This window comes from Pecten maximus, chromosome 2, assembly GCF_902652985.1.
Source record: "Pecten maximus chromosome 2, xPecMax1.1, whole genome shotgun sequence".
NCBI classification, from domain to species: domain Eukaryota; kingdom Metazoa; phylum Mollusca; class Bivalvia; order Pectinida; family Pectinidae; genus Pecten; species Pecten maximus.
In genome coordinates, this window is record NC_047016.1 from 27,073,373 (window position 1) to 27,088,991 (window position 15,619).

The following is a 15,619-nucleotide window of genomic DNA, read 5'->3' on the forward strand; positions in this document are numbered from 1 at the left end:
GCGCTTCATCAGATATTGCTAAGCTCTTGTTTCCGGATTTCCATCGATAAGATGCTATTTCACCAGAAAACAATACTAATTTCACAGAATCAATCCTTAGTTAAGCAGATTTTATTTGTAAGATTTGTTTCTGCGCCTGCAAACCTGGAAATCTGAAATTACCTTTTTGCAGTACAGTTCACAGATGTGATGAAAGCGCTCTAAAGTTATATATTTGAAATTACGCAGTCCCCTCCAAGCGTCAACAGAAACTCACCATGACCTTTGTCACAACGTCCGTCAAACAGTCGGCTCTTAAAAGCTCGAATGGCACTTGATCAAGCCTTTATACGCGTATTATCAGCATGTGTCATTCTTCACGTAAACCACACATAAAGTACATGTACCAAACATTCGTACAATACTCCTGTCCAACATGGACTTTGTACACATTCCTAACCGTGTACAATACCGGTTACATGTATATGGACCGTGGGGTGTGAATTCTTGCCTAGTCCCTGTCATGTCCGTATCGTGATAAGCCTTTCGGTGACATCATTATAACCAGTTATAATCGATTACACTTAAATTTTCTCTAAATCAGCGCTGGTTGAACTCGTTTCTCTTTCTTTTATTTGTCGATTTCTTGTGTATTGTGGTTGACGATGATGGTTATCAATGATTGCTTTTGTATTATTGAATGATGGAAGAATCGGTTTTATAGCCGATGAATCCCCAAACAAATTTCTGAGCTGTCTTCAATACCATGTTCACCTACAATATTGGGCAGGCTGTCGATGGGATGCAGTGGACTACTCATCGAAACTTAGAAATCAAACTCCACTCTCGACTGGCCGATCACGGAATCCATCGACAGTGTCGACCGTCTGAGAGTATATGATTGATGTTTTACATGTAGATAGCAATCATCTGTAAAACGATGTAAATAACTACAATAACAATTTATATAATTGATGTTAACATGTTCATTTTGTCTCTTTCAGATCCACTCTTAGCCGTTACAACGGAAACTTTGCATGAATTCCCAAGTCATGGTCCATATTATTTTATTCTTATATACTGTATACTATAACAATTTAAGTGCTAATTCCGATCCTTGTAAGAACTATAAGATTGTTTAAGTAGATGTAATTCACTAATTAAAGTTAATTACCATTGTTTTGTATTTGTCTGTATATTAGAAATACGATAAATAACGGACCGCTACTAATATAGTTAGTTTTCTAATTAGAGTATTGTCATAAAACAAACGGGTTTGGTAGAAAGTAATTGCACTTCTTACAGATACACTGTGAATATCGATTGTAAGGTAGTTATTTCAATGCATTAGATATATGTTAACTTTATTTATTTTACAATAATTGCGAAACAAGCTATATTAACTTATATTAATCACGCTTGTTGGCCCGGATTGAAGCGCGCGATTAGATATAGCTTCCATGGCTTTTCGCTTGCGCATAAACCATAATCAAGCTATGCTATGGAAGGTAACCAAGGTAATAAGCATATTTGATATTTAAAAATGTATATATCAACCTATATCAATGACGTGTGTTAGGGGTAATTTTATAAATCTGTGATAATAACTGTTTAGATCTGACCTCAAGCCTGATAACAGATATCGCCTTACTTGATCTATAAATACATAAACCTTCCACGTTTATTTATAAAGTTTCCCCGAATGGTCTACGTCACTGAACACTTAAAATAGCACGCACTTGCATATTGTATACGCTGATAAGTTAGTCCGGAAATGGTTTAGGCAGGTCGTCGCGCCGTGTATCTATGCACTTTAAGAATTCACAAATAATATGAAATTGTATGCAACGTCAGAGAAGGTCATGCCGCAAGTGAGGGTTGGCTGCTAGCTTGGGAGGAAGAGCCGAGGTACGTTAATTACCTATACATACCTATCCGTTATATGTCATAAGTTTGGTAGGAAGAGTCAATGTACGTTACCTATATACACCAATCCAGTATGGCATTAGCGAAAGGTAAGGGCAAAACTACGCAGAATATGGATATGTTTATCATTGAAAAGTTACTACATGTACACACTGTTAAGCAGGGAAGTAAATATCGGGGACAAGACACCTTTTATATACAGCCGGGGGTCATGTGTACACTAAACACGTAATACATAGAACATTGACTACCGTATATATTCTAATAGACACTACAAACACGTTACATGTATTAGCTACCGTACCTATATGTTTGTATAAAAACACTGTTATTGTTGCATACAAAATAGACTGCAAAACTCCGGAGATCATCTTGTTAAAGCGACTATATTTTATCTGGCGTAATATTGTTTAAATAGTGTATCATAAAACCAAGATTTTCCTCTAACTACGAAAATTAAAAGTGTCCGCAGCCATGATTTGTCAATACCTAAATCAGTGCGAAACAATCACATTATAATTCGGTAGGTCATACAAGCTATATGTTACCGCTTTGTAGGCAGAACGCCATATGTGTGGACTCGTTACTCACTCACACGTGACTCGTCTCTCTTCCTCGGTGTAGCATTGTTTACAAACATCAACCAGCTAAATAGTGTTAAAAAACACCGTAAACATATATTTATATATTATGTTTTACGGTAAATACTCGCACATTGCTATATCTGAAACCTATTTCAGTATTTATAGGAGGCAATCACCGTTTAACGAGTACGAATTATACACTTATAGTCGCCGTAACAAAAATTATATTTACGAAAATATTAGAAACTTTGTTATTTTACTAATGAAAATGTACGATTTACCATTACTTCTGTGGACAGGTAGTATAGTTTACCTTATTTCTGCATCCATTTGAACTCATTTCTATCAGGAGGTTATTAATAAACAAGAAATATCTTTAAAAAAGATAAACGGCATAGTTTTAATGCTGGTGGTTATAATGTAAAACTACTGGTGAAATAAATGAATGAACTACATTTTAATTAATAAATGCGCAGTTTCAGCACGGATAACAAAATTATATCAGTTTGAATCATTTTTGGTGATAATAGGACTGCAAATGTCTCATTTGAATAGATGCATCCACTTATTCAGCTTGCATTCAATTTAAAAGGGACATCACGGTAAAAGCGTTGCAATTTTCAGTGAATGTACGCGTTTTGTTCCTTTCCAGTTATGTTTCTGTGCTGTCCCAATGTTCACAGTCAATCCCTATGTCCAGCTTGACCACTCGATTTAGTTGGGAATCCCCCTCTTAATTTAGCGCGGAAATTATTTTTAAATCATTACGTGACTGTTTTGAAATCGTGGCTTCAACACAAACATACGATAGTTTACAAGGCGATATCTATATTCCATCTGGGTTAGTTGGATAACGATATTATACAGTGGTTTAAATGTTAAATAACACGTTCTGTATATATTACGGCACACATATTTATGCGTAAATAAGTGTAAACATTGTTCATATATATATAGTATAGTGACAGTAGCGATGTACTGGCACAGACTGTATAAATATTACCGAGTTTGTGGAACTATTACAGAGTTTGTGGAAATCTTATCGAGTTTGTGGAAATCTTACCGAGTTTGTGTAAATATTACCGAGATTGTCATGACCTATAGCTACTATCAAACAATCAAGCAGAATACGAGCGGCGTCCGTATTACTGCTGTTTTCATGTTTGAACTGTTACAGTCTATTGTACTGCTTCCCATGTTTAATTCTAGGATTGTTTTTGACCCATTTTCCTATTATTCTCTTCATTGCGGAAGCTGTTATCGTTTTCAACCGCAGTCGATTCACATTGGAAGCCATTTTTGTTTCCATGTGTTTTAGTTTGTTGTGCGCATGCGTTTATCGTATATGTCACAATTTTTTTGCATATTCAGATTGTTTGATAACCTTTTAATAATTGATAATTGATGTTTTTATGTACATAGGCCTACATCATCGAATTCGAATGGTTATTGTTCAGAAGGTTATTTTTTTAAAAGATATACCCAATAATATGATACAAAATACAAAATAAATATTGGTTTACCGTGAGGTCCCTTTAACTTTGTTTCGTTTTTAACTGTAAATCTGCATTTTGCATTGACCGCTATATTGACCAATCACATACTTCATCTTGACCAGAACGCCACCTGTCGCGTCATATCCGGGGCCAAAACAAAAATATTTAATTATTTGTATTCCCGGTAAGTACCGCCTTAGCACCTAATACACATTACAACACTAAAATAATTACATTAGAATGTTGAACTATATAATATATAATATATTTATCAGCACAACAGAAAAATTAATAGGACACCTACACTTAAAATCCATATTCAAAACACAAACTATTATGGTTTCAATTTACATGTACGCATTGCTGCTAGCCGGAACTCTTATTTATATATTGTATTGATACGTATGTAACAAAATAGTGTAGTTGTCATTTCGTGTACCATATCATGTTGGATCAAGGCTATAGTCTAAACTTTACCTGTCAACCAAGGTATGTAGAACTCCGTAAAAAGATAATGTAATCAAGGAGGAGCAGAGGTGATATCAAGTTTAAAGTTCTTTATTTCCTTGAGCCTTACGGCTCATGGGTTCAACAAATATATACATGTACAGAAATGATACAATACAAAACCACACACTCGCATACACACACACAACCGGACTAACACATACATTGTACAACAGGTAGAGTGTAGAAGGACATTTTTTATACTAATAAAAAATCTGTTCTTTGTTTATTACTGTATTTAATATATTTTGCTAAATTTGAAGGATCTTTTTTGTTAGCTGTTTCTAGAAGTTGAATAAATTTGTACATACCAGGTTTAATATAATAATATTTCTATGATATAAACACACACCTTTGATACGTCTGATTTGATTTAAACATATTTTATTTGTAATTTACAATTTGTTACAAAGGGATTGGGCACAAGTTTTCCAACTTATATTAAGCCCTCTCCCGATACAATTTTACATTGAGAAAAAATTCACATGATGGTAGTTTTATTTACATATTTACAATCTAATTTTATAAGAAATAGAGAGAAAGAGAGAGAGAGAGACAGAAGGGGAGGGAGACGGAGAGAAAGGGGAAGAGAGGGGGAGTTGGAGGGGGGAAGGAAGAGAGAGACAGAAAGAGATTTTATAAGATATTGATACAAATAATCTTATATATATGGGATATACATGTATATCTAAATACTTCAAAAAGACAAATAGTTTTGTGGTAGACCTAAGCGGACTCGGGCAACAATCACTTTGGTACACAATTCGACTTTCCTTTCGTTCAAACTTGTCTAATGTCTATGATAATCCATGCCAGTGGTGTCTTCCTCCTTTTCTTTTCTGGTCCTTCATTTATAACATTTCACACACACCCGAATGTCACCCGAGTCCGCAAAGACAAAAATACAATGTACATTAATTTCCAATTAAGATATTTTTAAAATCTATTTGTATTTTTAATAAATAGTTGGGTTGATTGGCATATAGTTACATTTTCTTGATGAGAAAGTTCATTTTTTCCGAATAGCAGAAGTTGCAGGTCTAGTGGGATGAAATAATTTAGATCACGAAACAGTTGCAAACGCTGAACAGAGTAATTATTACATTCAAAAAAGAAATGATATGCATCTTCAACAGGGTGTCCACATTGGCAGTGTTTAAAATTAATCAAATTTGCATGAAATAAATCGTTGTTAAGAGTACTAGATCTGTTTCTTAATCTTGCATGCATAATGTTATGTTTTCTGTCACCAATTTGATAGTAGAAGGGAACTTTCGTGTCTGTAAAATTTTGAAGAGAATGTTTAAAGGCCGAGTACGTAACACTTTGTCGGATTTCGTTATCTAAATGATTCCATAGTTGGATAGTAGAGGGAAAGAAAGATGAATTAGTAAGATGTAAACGGTAATTTGGTAACGAGTAATTATTGGCATTTCTAAGGTTATATTGAGAATTTTCTGATACTAATGGTGGAAGAAGTGATGTTAGGTAATTTGGAGATAATTTATGTTTAATTTTATAAAAAAGCTGCAATTTTCGCCTAGAGCGTCTAATAGCAAGAGGTTCTAAACCACTTTCAGAATATAATGACTGTATACTAGTGTAAGATGGTAATCCCGTAATCACACGTGCAGCTTCTAGTTGAAGTTTTTCTAGTTTATCTGAGTCACCGAGACTACACCCATCCCATACCTCACAACAATATTCTAATAATGGTATAATATACGAAGTATATATTCTATATAAAGTGTGGCGATTTAATATATATTTAAGTTTACGCAAAACACTTATCTGTTTCGATACCTTTTTACAAATACCATCAATATGACTGGTCCATTTACAATTTCCGTCCAATATAACTCCCAAGTGCCTATGGTTTTCTACGAAGTTCACACTAACATTATCAAATTCAATATCAATTACATAATCTAGCTCAGAATTATGGATAAGCAGTGCCTCTGTTTTGGAAGGATTAAACTTTACTAACCATTTATTTGCCCAATTTTGAATGTGCTCTAAATCGTTGTTGATTACAGATTCAACATTTTGAGGGGATGGATTTGAATATAATAATGACGTATCGTCTGCAAACAACTTTGAAAGACTTTGTAGATTATCGGAAATGTCATTAATGTATAAAATAAATAACAAGGGACCAAGTACAGAACCTTGTGGAACGCCAGCGTTAGTAGTTTTAACAAGTGATTTAGAGTCACCCACACAAACTTGTTGTTTCCTTTCACTTATATAATTTAAAAGCCAATTTAAAAGTTTGCCGCTAATACCATAGTTTGCTAGTTTCACCCCCAGTCCCTTGTGCCACACACGATCAAAAGCTTTCGATATATCACAGAAAACTAAACATGTAGGATGTCTTTTTTCTAGATTTTCACACAAAGTGTGATAAATTTCAATAAGTTGATGAACTGTCGAATGGCCAGGTTGAAAACCAGACTGAAGCTTATATATTAATGAATGATCTAGCAAGTAATTATTTAAATATTTAACAATTAACCTTTCAAAAACTTTCCCAACCGTACTGAGTAGTGAAATTGGCCTGTAATTTGAAAAAATATGTTTGTCCCCAGATTTAAATAAAGGTGTAACTAATGCATGTTTCCACAATTTAGGAAAAACTCCAGTTTCCAGAGAAGCTCTAAAAATAATACTCAATGGTAAAGCTACTGAATTTGCTGTATTTTTTAACATATTGTGACTGATTGTATCATTCCCAACAGCTTTATTTATATTTAATGATTTCAGTATGTCAGTTATGTCACTCGTTTCAAATTGTATGTCAGAAATAGTGGAGCCAGTCCGTAATTCAACTGTCGGTACATCAAAATGTTTCATGTATTTTTTCATATCAAATAATGTAGTACGGCTTGTTAACTATAGTAAAACGAGTAATAAAATCACGCCACTCTCTCGCATATCATATCATATTGTAAACTTTATTTTAGAACAATTACGAAACAATATACATATGGAGGGTTAAAAGGGACATAATTATATGTTTAACTTTTCTTGTTTGTTTAACCATTTAACTTATTGTTTTGATTATTGTTCCTTTATCTTTTATTTTTTCATTTCTTTATTTTTACATCGTGATAAGTATTGATATTTAATTTCTTTTATTCAGCGGTAGATAGTTTGTGTTTCTTTGTTTTATATTCCTATTGCTGCAGACTGATGCTATAAACTAAGTAAAATTCTGTTTAACAATTTTAGATATTAGGCTAGTCGGCTATTTCTATTTTGTGACCAAAAACTTTGATTTAATATGTCATTTTTTCAGTTTCTGCTTGATAGTTTTATGGTTTTCAAATTTAGTGGTTTAATATCGCATTTTCTTCTTTTCCTATTTGGTTATTTAAGTATATTTTGTTTCACCACAACAATGTAAGTGTTTCAGAATTATGTCCCAAAAAACCCTTGATGCATTTTTTCAAACTATTCTAACACCAGGGGGCAGTAAAATCTGAACATAAATATATAATCACGGGGCGCTCCCCAACAGCCACCGACTGGTAACTTCATATTATGATTTTATCAAAACGGTTAAATCCTAGGCATTGTGCTTATTAGATATGTAATATTATTGGTATTGAGACACCGTTTGTGTACCAATAAAATGTTTGTTTTTGACGATTTTTCCGTGTCGTTTTACGACATCGCTCAACTTTTGTGACGGAAGTGGGTCAATCAGCTAGACCAGCGTTCATCTTTTCGATAACAAATCTCGTAGGTTTCCTGTAGGTTTCCAGTATGTTTCCTCGGTCTAGTGTAAATGTTACGTGTTCATTAACGTTTTAGAGACAGGCGACGTTAACGTTGAATATGTAATATTTAATGTCTTTATTGTTTGTTTGTTTAATGAAATTACTGTGTCGTTAGTTTATGCTTTGATGTCTTGATCAGCTGATGATATTTGTTTATGTTGTGGAGCAACGACATTTCGAGAATCATATCTCGTACATATTAGCTTACGATGACACGAACTTTCAAGGAACTACGTATACTGTACATGTACTTCAGTACACACTAGCAGTATATTAAATAATTCTTTTTCAGCAATAGAATTTGTTTCCCAAATTCTTAATGAAATATCTAGATATGTTCTAATGCTTTAAATTTTGACAGTGTCAAATTATATCATCTGTTGCATTGATTAATAAATGAAATAAGTTTTCAAATATATTTAAACCCTTCACTTTTATGCACCAAAGAAAGCAATATGACAGAAAGCTGTTCTGACAAATTTTAAGCTAAAATATTAATATTGTCAATTATTATCAGAGACATATATACAGATATACAAATATATGTCTCTGTTATTATGTTGCAATAGGAAAAATTCTGTTGCTTTGGGCGTATAGAAAGATGTCATGCATTTTTTTTTATCTTTTAAAATTAAATCAATTTCAATTTATTACAAAAAAGTATAAGATAGAAAATTATTTGACAAAATCAAAGAGTTACCAGGTTTTAGCTATCACAATTTTACAAAATAGTTGACTTTGAAATTTCATGAATTAGTAAATTTTCAAATATCTACAAGTTGCTTTATTATCAATTCCATATCAACATATTCAACCCTATGCTTACATGTGCCAAAGAAAACCATGTGCGAGAAACCTGTTCTGAGAAAATTTTACTAAAATTATGTTGATTGTTATATCGCATTAAGTTAATTAACTAATTTAGGGTGTGGAACCATGTTGTAGTTTTGTCTTTTGAATTTGTAATCAGTTTCAACTTATTACAAAAGGTATAATAGAAAACTACTTGTCAAAATTAAAGAATTACTAATATTTTGTTATCACTATTTTACAAAATAGTTTTTCTCCAAAATTTCATCTGCACATAGGTAGCAATTGGTAAATTTTGAAATATCTCTGCTTTAAATACCATATACCAAAGAAAACAATGCGCAAGACACCAATTCTGACAAATTTATACTTAAGTTTTTGGAACTATTATGTATTTACTGTGTTGCACTATGTTAAATTCAGTGTTGGGGAACAAAGTAGTTGTGTTTTTATCTTTTGAATTTAAACTTTTACTTATATAAAGGTATTATAGAAAATTATTTGACAAATTCAAACAATGACCAGGATTTAATGATAACCAGAAGAAAAGGGAAGCTGACAATCAGGCCGGTATGTGCTGTCATGGTTATGTCTTTGGACAAGACCACTTTACCCTTTTTGTTCTAGATGGCATGCATTGGGCCTCTTGTATGTTGTTCAGTCAGGTAGTCACAAACTACTACAAGGAGACCCAGCCTCAGACTTAAAGATGCTACTTATTTTTTAGAATCTTGGCAAACTGGTCTACACTGCTACCTTACAAGAAGTTTAAATCATTTATTTGAAAAGAAAATATTATTTATTTTGCTTGGTAAGCTCCATTTCCTGGATGGCATGTGGACAGACAGGTCTCCTGCATGTTGTTCAGAGGTAGTCACTAACTACTACAAGGAGACCCTGCCTCAAACTGACTCAGCTGGCTATTCAAAGGGTGATAAACAAAGCTAACAAATAACAAAGCAAATATATATAAGAGTAAGAGATAATTTAGCCACTTAATTTTCAGAAACTCCAGGGCAAACTGGTGTACACTGCTACCTGATAAAAGGTTGAAAAAAGTTATTTAAAAATAAAAATATGATTTATTATGCATTATTAAGCTTCATTTACATGAATTATTGGTCAAATTCACATAAATAATTTAAAACTTGCTAATTACTTAATTTCATCTGTGATAGAAAAAGGGAGATAACTTGCTCACCTGTTCTTGATATTAAATTACATAGGGGAAAGTCCCGAAATGAAATGAAATTTACAATTAAATATATGAATCAATTTTCGGCAATATCATCGGTTGATAGAAGTCTAACCGTTATCTATATATCCGAAGTCTTGGAACTGGCAGTACGGGCGCTGTATGATCAATCTAATTAAAATCTAGATGGTCATTATCACTACACGTTGCTCATGTAACGTAGTGAGAATGACCATCTAGATTTTAATTAGATTGCTCCGGTTGAATGGCACAGGCAGTAGGCCTAGGCCAAGAGCTCGAAGTACTAGACTGGTTTTCGTAGTTCCGCATATCATAGCAATCCTATGTTATGTTAAAATAAAGAGTTTTGAATTCAAAAAAGTAATTACGTAAAATGAAGCATTAAAATTGTGAGAAATAAATCAGTAATGACAAATAATGAGAAGTTGCAATTAGAAAAGTAAAAAAAAGTAAGAAAAAAGAATGAAAATATTATGTTTGACTTATGTCCCTTTTAACCCTCCATATTTACATGTATACGAACTTATATTTATCACGCATGTTTGCCCGGACGAAGCATGCCAAAGGTCTTACTGTGAGAGATTACACAACAGCTTAAAAAAACGTCTGTTTTCTGAAGTACCTGAAAAAAAATGCCCATGTTACGTACACAGTTTAAAAGAAATAACAAAAGAAAAAACGACAAAAAAACTTGTTAGCCAAATAAATTCTTGGTCAGTTTTTCACGTCTGCTGTGAGACTCGTGTAATATCTCATTTACTCGGGATATAAATGGGAGTCCAGTGTTTCAACACACTACATTTATAGGTTTAATCCTGTTTCTCCCAAAACTGAAAATCTAGGTAAAATATTTTTGGGGAGAAACAGGATTTGTTTACACAGGGGTCTAATTATTAAGTAAACACAGAAAGTAATTAACTCTCTCATTCCTTTATTGCAAAATCCAGGAAAACACAGGTAGATAGGTGATAGAACTACAAAAATGTCAATTTGATATTATACTTTGAGATATGAAATTACATATTATTTCATTGACAAAATCAAATATGTGAATACATATGTCAAACATATTCTAAACTTTAAAAAGTTAAAAATAATGTATTGCACACATATATGTACTTTTTACTGGTGATATGATACTTAAACAATGGATAACTAATAAGCACTATATTATCTTCAAAATACAATGTAATAAGCACCAAATATACATTCATACATACATTACAAATTAACATTATTTATATCATAAACAAGAGGCCCAGAGGGCCTGTATCGCTCACCTGGATTTCAAGTGATATGAAACAAGAATGATGATTTTATTTGTCACTGGTATTGCTATGTCGATATCTCATAGGCATTTTATATGGGTACGTGAGGTTTTATGCCAAAAAATACATTAGTTCATGAAAAGAAACTGACTTTTGGCGCAACCTCATAGAGACAACCTCACAAATGTGAGTGTTATCCATTGCTTAGTTTCAGAAAAGAAGTTGTTTAAACCAATTGACCCCTTTTGACCCTGCCCTCTGCACCCTGGGGGGTCAGTTCCTTCCTTTATAAAATTTTGAATCCTTACCCAAAAGGATGCTAGCAGTCAAATATGAGCTGTTTCAGAGAAGAAGTTGATCATATCAATTTAGCCAAATTGACCCCTTTTAGCCCCACCCCTCAGCCCCCTGGTGGGGTCAACCCTAAGATTTGTACAATTTTGAATCTCTTCACCCAATGACCATGCTTCCATACAAATGTGAGTGATATCCATTGCTTAGTTTCAGAGAAGAAGTTGTTTATATCAATTTAACCAAATTGACCCCTTTTGGTACCGCCCCTCAGCCCCAAGAGGGTTGGCCCTGTCATTTGTTTAATTTTGAATTTGTAACCCTAGAGAATGCTATCAGTTAAATATTAGAGATATCCATTGCTTAGTTTCAGAGAAAAAGTTGTTTATATCCATTCTGCCAAAATGACCCCTTTTGGCCCCGCCTCTCAGCCCCTAGGGAGGTCGGCCCCACTATTTGTACAATTTTGAAATGTTGAAATATAAATAACTTTTATTAATTTATCAGTTTTATTTCTAAATTCAAACCATTTATGAATATATGGACAAATATAGAAGAAGTCAATTATAATCACTTCAATAAATCCATTATATTCATAATTTTTTATTTATTTATTTCTTAGTAAATTCCATGTTTATTTTTAAATTCAGACCATCTATGAATATATGGATAAATCTAAATGTTGTCAATTATAATCACTTCTATAAATTTATCATAAATATAAATGTATACATACATAACTTTTTATTTTTATCTATCTATTTCTTATTAAATTACACGTTTTATTTTTAAATTCAAACCATCTCTGAATATATGGATAAATCTATTATTTCATTTATTTGTCAACTGATAACCTGTACAGGTAACAAGAACATTGATTTACCTGTACAGGTAGCAGTTAACTTAACTGTTAAAACATCACTCTCCCTTTATTGTTTACAAGAGTTTTTGGGAGAAACAGGATATATATTTTTCAGTTTTGGGAGAAACAGGATGACACCCATTTATAAAGGTTACAAGGGTAAAAGGAAGCTCGGCACTTGAGAACAATTCAAATTGGATTAAGAACATAGCCAAGAGAACGACCTGTTTGGAAACAATGCGGTTCGTCCTTGGATTAAAGCATTTTTCTGAACTCTCTATTACTTTTTTAAGTTCTGTATTAGATAAGGTCTCCTGTAGGTTAATACTTTGAGATATTAACCTTATGATTATATTTTTTGGAAATACCAGATTAATATTGCGTTTATTTTGTCATACGATGTCCCTGTGTAAATCTGTTATCAAACATAAAAATGAAGAACCTTTGATTCGGTTAATATGGTTGGTAAAAGATAGTCCACAATGTTATACACCACTACACAATGTTATACACCACTACACAATGTTATACATCACTACACAATGTTATACATCACTACACAATGTTATACACCACTACACAATGTTATACATCACTACACAATGTTATACATCACTAAAGTGTCCACAACGTTATACACCACAACACAATATTATACATGACTACACAATGTTATACATGACTACACAATGTTATACATCACTACACAATGTTATACACCACTACACAATGTTATACATCACTACACAATGTTATACATCACTAAAGTGTCCACAACGTTATACACCACTACACAATGTTATATACATCACTACACAATGTTATACATCACTACACAATGTTATACACCACTACACAATGTTATACATCACTACACAATGTTATACATCACTACACAATGTTATACATCACTACACAATGTTATACATCACTACACAATGTTATACACCACTACACAATGTTATACACCACTACACAATGTTATACATCACTACACAATGTTATACTTCACTACACAATGTTATACATCACTACACAATGTTATACATCACTACACAATGTTATACATCACTACACAATGTTATACATCACTACACAATGTTATACACCACTACACAATGTTATACATCACTACACAATGTTATACATCACTACACAATGTTATACATCACTAAAGTGATTCGGTTAATATGGTTGGTAAAGCAATATATCGACCTCACCAAATGTTCATATTTGAAATATTCCCTCCGGTTTTATTTTTCTTCTCAAACATGTGTACCTATGGCAAGCCGTTTTAACATTTAATCCCATTTCCTCTTGAGGTAAAATATGCTTCAAATTTATTTCACTTAAGTGAAATACTTTTTACCTTAAGGTTAAAAGACTTTTTTTGCATTATGTTTTATTTCACTTAAGTGAAAAAGAATTTCACTTAAGTGAAATAAATTTTATTCATCTTAAGGGAAAATCTTTTTCACTTAAGTGAAATAAAACATAATGCAAATGCTGCTGTTGAGTAAATCGGACACCCACTCTCATGAATCAGATATGGACTAGTCCATCTATTGACCAAGCATTGGGTGTTTAATTTCTGACCAATTCGAGACCTTTTCTCTACTTCATTTGTTGTTAATAAAATCAATACTATTTCCCATATGATTTACTTTCACTTATGTTTTATTTCCATTAAATATATGTTTTATTTATTTCCATTATGGTAAGTGATAAGAACGTGTCAAAGTTGAAGTTTACTCACTCTGTTTCTTAGTTGACAGGTCCAAGGGGAGGGTTCATTCCATTATACCATGGGGTGGATAGGAGGACAGAGTGACTTTATGGACATATGGTCAGTTTTATTTACCTTAAGATGAAAAGAATTTCACTTATGGGACAAGTGTTTTGCATTATGTCTGCACATAATTTTTTTTTCACTGAAGTGAAATTCTTTTCGTCTTAAGGGATATTAACGTTTATTTGCATTATGTTTTATTTCACTTAAGTGAAAAAGAATTTCACTTAAGTGAAATTCTTTTCACCTTAAGGTGAATATATTATTTGCATTATGTTTTTTTCACTTAAGTGAAAATTCTTTTTTCACTTAAGTGAAATAAGAATTTCACTTAAGTGAAAAAATATCCCCTTAAGAGGAAATGGGATTAAATGTTAAAACGGCTTGCCATATGTACCAGAGACGCGTCTGAACGACTGGCCAGACATCTGGGAAAGAAAATTAGAAGGAATATTTCCATGAATTATTATTTTCACGTCGCAATGCAAGATACATCACTTAAGTGTCCACAATGTTATACACCACTACACAATGTTATACATGACTACACAATGTTATACACCACTACATAATGTTATACATCACTAAAGTGTCCACAATGTTATACATCACTACACAATGTTATACATCACTACACAATGTTATACATCACTACACAATGTTATACACCACTACACAATGTTATACATCACTACACAATGTTATACATCACTACACAATGTTGTACATCACTACACAATGTTATACATCACTAAAGTGTCCACAATGTTATACATCACTACACAATGTTATACATCACTACACAATGTTATACATCACTAAAGTGTCTACAATGTTATACATCACTACACACTGTTATACATCACTACACAATGTTATACACCACTAAAGTGTCAACAATGTTATACATCACTACACAATGTTATACATCACTACACAATGTTATACACCACTACACAATGTTATACATCACTACACAATGTTATACATCACTACACACTGTTATACATCACTACACAATGTTATACACCACTAAAGTGTCAACAATGTTATACATCACTACACAATGTTATACACCACTACACAAAGTTATACATCACTACACAATG

The 15,619-nt window shown here is 32.6% G+C and overlaps 1 protein-coding gene across 1 annotated transcript in view; it reads left to right on the forward strand.

Annotated features, from left to right (window-relative positions):
• Nucleotides 1-1,899: 1,899 nt before the first annotated feature.
• Nucleotides 1,900-15,619, forward strand: part of LOC117321668 (signal transducer and activator of transcription 5A-like) — a 45,082-nt gene continuing 31,362 nt past the window's right edge. Inside the window, exon 1 of the mRNA XM_033876174.1 lies at nt 1,900-1,994. The gene's annotated coding sequence lies outside the window, so the exon portion shown is untranslated. The remainder of the gene's footprint in view (nt 1,995-15,619) is intronic.